General features: G+C 40.9%; 1 long non-coding RNA gene across 1 annotated transcript; it reads right to left on the reverse strand.

Annotated features, from left to right (window-relative positions):
- Positions 1-747: 747 nt before the first annotated feature.
- Positions 748-8,290, reverse strand: LOC136285829 (uncharacterized). The gene is made up of 3 exons (XR_010719560.1): positions 8,179-8,290; positions 7,616-7,704; positions 748-3,098 (listed from the first exon to the last, which is right to left on the reverse strand). It is a non-coding gene; the product is annotated as an uncharacterized lncRNA (long non-coding RNA).
- Between the last annotated feature and the right edge of the window lie 483 nt (positions 8,291-8,773).

The raw sequence follows: 8,773 nt of genomic DNA on the forward strand, positions 1-8,773 counted from the left end.
TCAGCCCCTCAGGGAAGCCTGGACAGGGGTGCAGACTGGGGCAGGAAAGAGGCATTGAAGTGTCCATTGAAGGCAGAAGGAAAGACTGAATCTTTTCTTCATTAGGACATAAATAATTCTGTAGATAATTGTTTCTAAAATCAAGGTTTTGGGTTTTTTCCCTATATTAGTTTTCCACTTCTAAATATATAGGTGGACCACTTCAGCATGTTGTCTTTTTTGTAGGGCATTTCATAGGGCCTATTTTCGCCATGCTTCTTGTGAGGATTTGAGCCTGAAACTCAATTTTAAGCTGCATTTTCTCAACATCTGACCCTTTCAGCATTGCTGCTGGTGATGCTGGGCAGAGAGAAGCAGGGGCTGATCCCATACAGAATGACTGTGGGGCAGCTGAGAGCCCTTGTCGAGCTCAGAGATGCTCTGATGCCTCTTGCCAGGGAAGGCCCTCCCTGCTATGTCCCGAGGAGGCTGGCTGGACATGTCCTGTGGGATGTGTTATCAGCACAGGGCCTCTGCTTCCTCTTCTGGCAGAGCACAGCCAGCACAGGGATGAGCTAAATGCCAGAGTCTGTGCCTGGTGCAGAAATGATCCTCTTGGCTCTCCTACTAAATATTTCATTTGAACCAAGTTCAGGGCTCAGCCAGACTGGCTCCAGAGCCCTTGAACATAGCCTGCATGAATAATATGACAAACTCAGCTCAGCTTAGTTTGGCTCAGCTCAGTTTGGCTCAGCTCATGCTTTCCAGATCAGCTCAGCTCAGCTCACGCCTCCAAGACACTTGCCACCCCAGCTCATTGGGAGTGAGGAATATGCAAGGGACAGCTTGCTAGCTTTAGTGGTGTCCCTAATAAGGCATTTCCTTTTTTTGTGTCAGCTGTTGCTTTTCCCACTAGGTCTTTTTTCTTTTTCCCCTCCCTGCAGCTTTTCTAGTTTGCTTCCTCCTGAGGCTTTAATAAGAAATGACGTTGAGGGAGGCAGAAGCAAGAACAATTGCACAGAAAGGATACCAGGTATCTGAATTCCTCCTGTGTAAATAAGTACTTCTTAGCAAATATGGTCAAAAACATTCAGTGGAAGCAGCTTTATGTTTGATAGTATCAGCTTGTTATAACTGGGACATTTCACAGGAAATATTGATTATAATGATATTCCACTTTGAACAAAATGGAAAGTAATGCAGCCACCTTCTCACTTTCTGTAAGGCATCATTTCTCTAATATCCTGAAATGACAAGCTGATCAGACTGAAACCCTTTGGCTCCATGTTGGAGTGGTTTTCACTGCAAATTTTCCTTTTAAATGAAAAATTATAACTGACAAATGTCCAAATAGAAAGTAATACTTTAATTAAAAACATTTGTAGGGATGATTCTGAAAATAAGCATTCTGTTCTGATCTAATGTGGAAAGATTCAAAATCCTGGACTGTCCCTGAGACAGAAATTCTGGCTCCTGCATAACTCTGATAATATCCAGAGCTGAAGCAAAGCATTGATCCTGCATTCCTTGACCAGTAAAACTGCTTTTGTCTGTGTGTGTGTTTTCTGCAGATGGCTTCCATCCCTCTTTATTGTAGCAGTTCCTAATATCAGCCAAAAATATCTGCACAAAAGCCTCTGTTATGTCTCTGGGCTTGAATTCTGGCCAATGTTACATATATGGAGAATAGAAACCCAGTATCTTAAATGGCTATCTTTTGCATTATACTGACCGAGCCTGAGCTGGATAAAATGCAGTGTGCAAACTGAAATGGAATGAGCCATAAAGACTGAAATTATTCATTTGGGAAGTATGTTCTGAGTGTCACTGACACCTTAGAGATCACTGAAAAATAAATAAAAGCATTTTGTCTTTTGTTATTAATTTGTATCTTTGCTTACTGAACTGTGCGCTGAGAAGCCAGAAAGGTCCTGCAAGAGACAGAGAATGTAAGATTTCCATTATGGTGTTGCTCTGTGGCAGCATTTGGTACAGGTGAAGTGTCTTTTAAAAGCAACCTCTGCACAGGGAATGCAAAATAAGAAGCAGATTGCAAACTACATGGCTTTGTCTCTCATTATTACAGAAATAAGACTTCCTTTTAGACCTTGCCACAAAAACAGGGGTTCCAGATGCAGTTTTGCATTATAGACTGGCAACAACAAAGATATGTATTTTCTAGAAGTACCATTTTCCATTCCAATAGCCTTATTAAATTCTATAGCTATATATGTTCCTTATTTTAGAATTAATATATCTGGTAAGAGGATTGCTTGTATGAATCCTCTGTGGTGTCAGGGGAGAGAGGGTGCAGATTTTTAGAGTAAGATGTCAAATGGAGTACTTAAGCTTTTTTAAGCTATATGCATTTTTTGAAAAACCTCTATCTAGTAGTCACCAATTACTTTCCTGTAGTTTATAGGGAAGGAGAACATACAGCTTGAGAACAAAAAAGCTGAAACCATCTATTCATTATTCTACAGTTTTTTGCTGCCTTTCCTTACAGCACCAAGAGGTTTCCCATGGCATATGCCTCAAACACCGCTGCTAAGCCATGCAGGGCTGTTCCTGGCAGGTGGGCTGCTCTCAGCAATAGTGCAGCCTGATCAGCACACAGCTTCCCCAAAGGGTTGGATGCCCCAACAGCAGAGGATGTGGCTGTCCATCAGTGGTTCCCAAACCTCCCAAGCTGTCCTTGCAGTGCAAACATGTGCCTCTTGCTGCAGCCCAGGCAGTGGGATGTGCCTAAAGGGTTGTCAGGGCTCAGGCATTGAGTTGGTGTGCTGGTGATGATTACAAACTACAGGAAACCCTGCATGGTATCTGGAGCATGTGCAAGCTCCAGTTGGGATATTCCCATCCCTTTTCAGTTAAAGCCCTGGGGATCCTGGATCATACACAGGACTGCAGAGTTTAAAGTATTTTCATATCTCTGGATTATGTTTGGGTGAGAACAGTCTCATGCCAAAAGCTTCAAACCAGCACGGAGGAGAGCAGTTTGGGCCTGGCAGCAGGAGGGGATCTGGCCTTGGAAACACATCCACAAGCCCCAGAGAGAGCCTTGTCCTCAGTCCAAGTTGCAGTGCTGTCCTAGTGGGAGTCCACTTCCCCCGGGGAGGCTGCAGGAAGAGATGGCACAAGACAGGTTGTCAGACATAAGGTTTCCAGCACTCTGTAGTGACAGGGAATTTTTCTCTGTCATGGGATCATGGGAGCAGCCACTGCTCCACCCACCTTTATCATTACTGAAACAATGGATGCCATATCTTGCCTGCTATTGTCTGGGTGGCAAATAATCTTCAGGGAAGCGAACGAAAAGTGGGTGTGAAGAAGCTTGACTGCTATAATTGTCTCCTATTAGGTTAAACATTTCTTCTCCTTTTCTGCACGTTTATCCAGACTAAAGACAAAGGACTGAGTAAAGATGTTATCTGGGGTTGGTTCACTTCCTTGTTCTGTGTCTTGATTGTTGTTTAAATTTCTATTTTTTTTTATTGGAAGTGAATATTTATACTATCCAGTATCAATTGTGGTTTTAATGAAACAAAATCCTTCAACACTTTTATCCTCGTTTTAATTTCTACCAGTCCCTAGAAAGCTTGCCTCAACAGGCCAAATGCTTAGATTTAAATGACATTTCCTTGTTCACAAAAGCAATGATTTCTTATGTGATTCGTGTCACTGGGAAAAGTGACATAATTCTTGCGAGGGATGGGATCTTGTAGGTTAGGTTATATTAGTCTTGAGTTATCACATGAATCTTATAATTCTGTGTAGGTTCCTCATCTTTTTTTTATGTTTTTCATCATATTCCACTGAAGACTTTGATGTACATTCAGAAGCAGATTGAACTGTGGCAGGCAGTTTTCCCCTCTAGGTTCTGCCTTGCCCTTTTCTGGGAAGTGTCTGCCCCCACAATATGTACTGTGGGGTTTCTCCTAAATCCATGCAGTTAACTGCCAGGCTTATTAAAGGAGATTTTATTCTGTTTTGATTCATGGCAACATACAGCCCTGCACAATGTGATGGTCAAGACGTGGCTCAAAAGCCACCCAGTCACCTCAGCTACAGGGACAGCAGCTTTCAGGAGGTGACAGAGTGGACAATGAGAGAGTAGAGATCACTTCAGCAGCAGGACTTCAATCTGACAGTAAATGTGTAGCAAGACCCTTGAAACCTCCCAAGGAACAAAAGTTACAGGACAGCAAAATATTAATATACTCGTTTCCCCATCAGTGTAATGTTTCTTTCCTCCATGTGCCTGCACAAGTTCTTGGTCTGATGACAAGGATGGTGTGGAAAGCTTAAGCTATTGTCTTAGGGTGACAGCCATCTTCAGGTCTTTCTTGAATCTTCCAATAAGATTCCAGTATAAAATCCAAAGGAGGACTAGCAGCATTGTCTGTCATACGTAGCTGCTGTGAAATTGTGTGACACTAAAGCACAGGAAGGAAAAAAAAAATCTTGAAAGCTGATAATCCCTGCACTATGTTGGTTGCAGAAAAGCCAGGTTAATCCCAAAATATTGCTGCTGTTTCTGGTGCTGACATACCATCTGCTCTTCTTCATGCTAGACTTGACCGGGTATGAACTTTAAAGCCCTTCTAGTAGATGACACTTGTGTCTTCAGACATTTTACCTTCATGTAAACATGCTTTTGCTTGTAGAAATCCATTTGCTTTAATGATGTGGTAATTACCAGCAGCAGCAGTAGAGCTAGGGGTTGGTTTTTGAACTCCTTCTAGAAGGATTTTGGTGGAGACTGATGCTCGTTCTCAGGTGCAGTAGTGTGGTCTCCTGCTGGTATGGCAGTGTGTTTGCCTTGTTCCCGAGTGGTGGACAGAACAAAGGCCACTTAATTTTGGCAGCTATGAATAGGGATGGGTAAAAAAGTCTTGCTGCTTACTGGCTAAGGTGCTTAGAGCAGCTGCCCCAAGAACTGATGGGTAAATCCCCTGCAATGGGTTGTCTTTTAACAGAAAGTTGTACAAGGATAGTAAAGTGCCATTTAAAACAAAAGCTAATATTAAGCCCAGCCAGACTGCAAGTAATCCCCAAATTACTCTATTTCTATAGTAGGACACATTTTGAATGCAGCTGCCTGACCAAACTGGAATGGAAGTAAAAAAAAAAAAAAAATCTCTTTTGGCTTAAAGGAAGCAAAATTACTTTCTGAGATCAGTACTGCACCTTGCTTTAGAAAGCATCTTATTTTTGAAATTTTCTATAGCAATAAAGCAATTTATTTAAACTCCTTCTAGCAACCCACAACCCAATTTTCCCTTCTCATTACAAGTGTTTATGACAAACACATCATCCAGGATTTTTCTGTGTATGCAGACATGAATACAGCTTCCCTAAATAATTCAGGGATTGCCTGTTTTATTCCAGATACACACTTAACACATACATTTGTAATGCAATTATTGATGCAATGGATTAAATATGAAAACTACTAAATGCCAGAAGGAACTAATTTTCAGTCACTGATAGGCTAGAAGGATTCATGTACAGTAGGAGGAACTAGTGCAACAAATAGAAAATGTAAACTGTGACAGTATTCCCTGATTTATCAGAATTATTGGAATAAGTCTGTATGCCAAGAATAGACTGGTTTGAAGCTCTATTAAACCACAATATTTTAAATAAACATAAATACAAGTGTGTGCAGAAATTATGTTAAAAGAACAGTTTTAAGATTGCAGAGTCACTTTACCAAAAAATCAGGAAGTGTCAGAATTACAATGATTATCAGGAGATAAATGTCCACTCCACTGCCTCTATGTATCACGGCATAGTTTTTATTGACACAGTTGCATATAGATTTTTTCCAAAGGACCATACCTCATTCATCATGCAGGATGGATGCTGCTCACTTAATCAGCAGTGATTCAGTCTCTTGTTTACTCCATATTACACAGATGAGAGGACTCAAGCCTTATTTGCTGCACACTATTCAAATCCTTCTCTAAAGACAGAATTTTCAGTTGCCTCCTGGGCTTTTGTATTGAGCTCATCCCTGTGGTATCTGAGCACTTTGCAATGAATGCATTTATTTATACAAGACTCTTGTGAGAATGAGAGATATTATTAGCCCTATTTTACAGATTCACAGACAAAATTCTCTTTTTTCAGTCTGAGGCACCTACGGCCAGATTTTTCCAGTGTGCTCAGTTTTATCTGTTAAAGCAGAGTTCAGGTCCTATTGAGCTCAGTTGCAGCTGGAATACTCAGCATTTCAGGAAATCAGGCTCCAGCAAATGAAGTCAGACACCCAGAATATAAAACACAGAGAATTTCTTTATGCTTTGAGGAACTTTGCCTTTTGCTGTTCCTGATTTCTTGTCCAATCCATTCCTTCTCCCTGATCCCTTTCCCTATCCCTGCTGCTGCCCTTTCTCCTCTCAGGCACAATGAGGGGAACCAGGGTCAGACACGGCCATGAGATGACTGGGCAATGCAAAAGGTAGAATTCAGAAGATGGACAGCAAGAAGGGGTTCAAAGGAGGGATTTAGGAACTTTGTCTGGGTGGGTAGGCATGGTGTTAGAAAAACAGTGCTCTGCTGGAGTTGATATTTGAGGGATATCAAGGAAAACAATAGAAGCATCTGTGCTGCTTAGCAGTAAAAGGATGAACAAGGAAAACGCGGAGCCATTGCTGAATGGGGCAGGTGCTTTTGTGAGATAGATAGATAGATAGATAGATAGATAGATAGATAGACATCAGCCTGGATATAAGAGAAAATGTTTCCCAGTGAGAACAATCAGGCTGTGGAGCTGGTTGCTTAAAGAGGCTAAGCAGGCTACATCCTTGGAAGTTTTGAAGGAGGTTAAATGGATACAGCCTGGATAAGCTTGATCTGACTTTTTCAGTGACACTGCTTTCAGAAGGAGTTTGGACTAAGGAAATTCCCAGTGTCTTTCCCAGAGAATTACCCTGCAGTTTCATCACCACTCTATTTCACAAGCATGTTTTTCCCAAAAAAAACAACAACTCATCTAACATTTTACATCTAACATTTTACTGTGGTCTTTTAACATTTGAACTACAGTACTTTTTCAGAAATTTAACTGCAAGAATCACACTTCAGTCCTGGGCTGGCTCATGTCCAGTAGGGTGGGCATTTGGCATTTAGTTAAATTTTCCCTGTACATATGAACTGAGAGATTCTCTTCTGTTTTTGTAATGGGCTACAATGAGGCGAATTTTATTTGTGGGAAGAGGAAAATTACATTTCTGATGTGAGGACCACAGTTTTTTAAAATAGGAAGATTTGTGTAGTTTTCAAATTGAGGTTGGGTGAAGGTGCCAAAAATTAAAAAAAAAAAAAAAGGAAAAGAATTGTTTTGCCCTAACCTCAGATAAAAAATAATCATATTAACCACAAATAAAGAAAACCACTAACCACCACCAGTAGTGGAAGAAATACTTCCACTAAATAGTTGTAGCCTCACAAAGCTGTAAGAAATACAGGTGCTACCTGGTGTTGAGAAGATTCTTAAAATATATTATGATCTTCACAGTCACCTAGGACAAGGAGTTTTGTAGGAATCTTTCTGCCATTGCTTTTCCATGACAAAGATACAGCAAGCAGGAAACACACTGCCAGAAAAGAATGACATATCTAAACCCACCTCAGCTGTGATTCCCTTGAGTGCACAGCCTGAAGCATCTCCTTGTCCTCACGGAAACATTTCTGCATATTCTCTTTTTGTGTGTGGTACTGTGGATCAAATGAAAATAAAAAAACTCCTTAAGAATTTTTTCATATATAAGTGGATTTCAGAAATTTCAAAGTGCATTGCCAATAAAGATGTAATTTAAAGGTTTGAAAACAAAAAACATTGCATAAATGTAAAGTTGTACCCTATTAATTCCTTGCTGATTTTCTCTCAACCCATAGAATGGTTTTACAGTTCTGTGAGAGCAGAGGACATGTTATTTTGGTATGAATGCAATTTACTTTAGTTATGTATGCACAAACAAACACACACATGTGAAGAAGCAGTTACACTAAATTAAGAGAAGGCACATTTAACTGAGGAACATATTAGTGCAGACAGATTTCCATCATTAACTAAGCCAGTTTTAAACCCATGAAATTTTTTCACCCTTCAGTAAAGGCAGTGACATAAATATTACTTCCTTAGTTGAATGCTTATTGAGGTTGATACTGAGATCCACATTAGGCAGTTACCTCTCTTCCAGAGTAGAGGTCCCTGCAGAACCAGTGTTGTTGCTGGGAAGCTGAAATACTCCTGTAGTGCCAAGAACCTGTACATCCCCTCCCCACTCCTCTCCTAACATTGCCATTTTTTACCATGAGCAGTTGGGGGGCAAGGCTCTGGAAGTGGATGTACGTGTGACTCCAATTACGTTGTTGGGATCTAGATGGGGCTGCTTAACCCCAGCTGCTCAGCAAACAACTAAGGTGTTCAAGTTGTGGGCAATATAAACTTCACAAGCATCCTCAGGTTTTAACATTTACAGCTCTGGTCACCATTGTGAGCAGTGATGATGCCCTTTCTAACCCACAGGAAATAAGTCAGGAGACCACTTTGTCCCTTTCTCAGATGGGTTCACAATTTCATGCTGAGCCATGCCCTGTAACAGGACTGAAGTTCAGCCAGGAGATGAATGAATGAATGCCTAGATGTTCCAGCAGGCTTAATCCCTGTAACTTTAATTTCCTTTACCTTTATAGACTGGCAAAAGGAAGATGTAACTTTTTAATTTGTTTTTAAGGGAATGAATCCTGTGGCTGTAGGGGATGGCCTTCATTGAAGTAACTT

This window comes from Chamaea fasciata, unplaced genomic scaffold, assembly GCF_029207755.1.
Source record: "Chamaea fasciata isolate MVZ Bird 193981 ecotype frontalis unplaced genomic scaffold, bChaFas1.0.hap1 SCAF_2, whole genome shotgun sequence".
In the NCBI taxonomy this organism is placed as follows: domain Eukaryota; kingdom Metazoa; phylum Chordata; class Aves; order Passeriformes; family Sylviidae; genus Chamaea; species Chamaea fasciata.